Genomic DNA, 2,846 nt, shown 5'->3' on the forward strand with positions numbered 1-2,846 from the left:
CTGGACAAAGTGCAGGACAGAGACATCAGCTGCTGTCCAGCTGGACAGACCTGAAAGGTTTAAAGTTCAGTTTTTCAGAGCTGTGGAGAACTTTTGAAAACGACAAAGTGTAACAGTTTATTTATTGTTGTTTAGATATATTTATGAAATGTATTTATTTATTATTGATATATTTTTCACACTTTGGACTGACTCATCTATATTAACACTGAGCTGCTGTATTTTATGTGTTTATTTAAGAAAGTCTACCTGGTAAAACAGTCTCAACATACTCTAAAAAATAAAGATTTTTAAAATATCTTCAAATCTTCCATGTTTTCTGTCAAAATACAGAACTGAAAATCATTCTTTATCTTTTCATTGTGAAAACTTTGTCCAAACTGCTGCTACGTCTTTTACAACAGGAGTTCTCAAACTTTTAGGGGTTCAGGGACCCCTTACAGGGGACACAAAGTTTCAGGACCCCCTCATAACCTTCATGTTTATTAAATAATGTTCTTCAGTTTGTCTCTTTAATACAATGGAAATATTTGTGTAACATAAATACTTAAGAGCTGTTCTTTAATAGTGTTAATACATTTTTTATACTTTTAAAGATGGAGTATTTTTCATTCAAGATAAAATTAACAAAATGTTTAATCTCTACTTCCAAAAATTACAGTTTTGAGAAAAGTAACAGAATCAAAAACCACTTTAAAACTTTACATATTCACATAATGAGCATGTGCAAATAGCGGGCGGGCCAGCAAGGGGTTGGGGGGGGGGGGGTGCAAAGTGTCTGGGGATCCTCCCCCAGAAAATGTTGAATTAAGTAGATGTGGTTTCCTGCATTTTGGTGTATTTTAACGTGTTGTTAAAATATATGTGCTTGTAGATAAATAACATTATTAATACACTTTATATATACAAATGTTTCTGTTCAGTGCCCTGAGACGACTTCTGTTGTGACTTGGCGCTATATAAATAAACTGAATTGAAATTGAAATGAATTGTAAAATAATAAAAATAAATTATTACAGTTTTTTTTTTTTGCAGACCCCCAAGCACCGGTTTGCGGACCCTTGTGGGTTCAGGGACCCCAGTTTGAGAACCACTGCTTTAAAACCATCAAAAGTAAACAAATTTGTCAGATTAAACTGTCAAAAGCTGGGGGGTTGGGGGGGGGGGGGCTGAAGTCATTTTGCTTGTCAAATAAAAAAAATCAAACCATTAACTTTTAACAGACTTTTTGAGCTTTACTGGTTGACTTTGCCTTTCCTAGTTTAAACATATAACTTTTCTTACAAGATCAGAGTTGTCTTTTTTTATGGAGACCATTACAGGAGGGACAGATCGTAGACCTGGGGCACACATAAAACTTCAAAGTCCCCCCCACCCAGAACACTGCAAACAGACGACGACGTGATGAGGGCCAAATAAAAGCTGACCTTTAGCTGCGACCAGACGATGAATAAAAGTGGCGGCTCAGCAGACACTCAGAGCTCAGTTTGTTGACTCGTCCCGTTAAAACTTTTACATGTTAATGAGCCCGTGTTCACCTTTTTATGTTCAAGGCCTCGTCATTTAGAAAAAATAAAAACGAAGCAGCTTCATCGTGATGGAAGGCCTACACGAGAAGCCGAGCTGAAGGTTTGTTTCACGGCTCGGAGCAGATCTGTGTCGAAGCATGAAAGCTCCATGTGAGATCCCCCACCCCACACACACACTGGGGGAGGAGGGGACTTTTCCACCTGTCCATTAACAACACCCCACAGTGGATTATAACTTGCACACACTTGGACATCCCCTGTCCATCAAACATGGCCTTTTATTCCAGAATGAAGCAGCTGTTGCCTCGGCTCTCTAAAGGAACAGGAAACAGCTTAAAGGCAGGTTTTTATTTGACCTTTGCAGAGTTTGGCCCAATCTCTGCCCCTTTGACTCTTCTAAGCTAATCTTTGTGAACTAACCAGAGATCCTGACTTTTGATACATGAGGCTCAGAAACACTTGGGCTCCTGGTAAAATGCTGCTTTTGTTCCTTCTGGCTGAAAACATTCAGACTCTCAGCCTCGCCCACTCCAGAGGACCATCTTGTGCAGTTAAAGGAAGCTCCCTGACTTTGAACACCTCCAGATGAAACCAGTTCAGGAGTGTAAAGATCCAGGGTCGGGTGTGGACATCAGTGATGTCTCCTCACAGTCCGGTCAGCCAGCGCAGGTGTTCCCTCAGTGCTCGAGCGCTCACGCTCTGATCTCAGCCCTGCTGTTTGCCAGGGAGGAGGGTGGAAATATTGCTGGCTTTGTTGTTATCAGAGAGCATAATTTCTATATTTAGACGAGCGTGCTGGGAGAAGACGGGGGAGGTGCAGAGGAGCTCACCTGTTGCTTTAAAGCCACGGCCTGTTTGCACGGGGATCGTACCTGCAGCTTTGTGTCACTGCAGGTCTGCAACTATTGATTTCAGGCTCTTTGTTCCTCAGTAAATTGCTGTGCGCACAAATTATCAGCTGCATGAGTGTTTTTATAGGGCTTACAGCCGGAGTGTAAGTATAGAGTCAGCCAGCTGATGGTTCTGGGCTTCAATCTCAGTCCAGATGGGCCGTCACCAAAAACTAACATGAATACACGAGTGTTCATTCCATGTAGAAAACATTATGCGTTCACATTATAAATGTTCCAAAGCCACACAGGAAACACATTTCACATGTACTTCATGTGAAGTTATTTTGTTTCTAATCCACAAGGAAAATGTCTAACTCATTTGTTTAACGTTTTCCCTATTACCATCTGACATGTGAAATTCATGTTTTCCACATGTTATGGATTTAGAGCAAAGATGACATGAACATCCAATGTTTAGACATGT

Source organism: Nematolebias whitei, chromosome 4 (assembly GCF_014905685.2).
Source record: "Nematolebias whitei isolate Nwh7 chromosome 4, NemWhi1, whole genome shotgun sequence".
In the NCBI taxonomy this organism is placed as follows: Eukaryota; Metazoa; Chordata; class Actinopteri; order Cyprinodontiformes; family Rivulidae; genus Nematolebias; species Nematolebias whitei.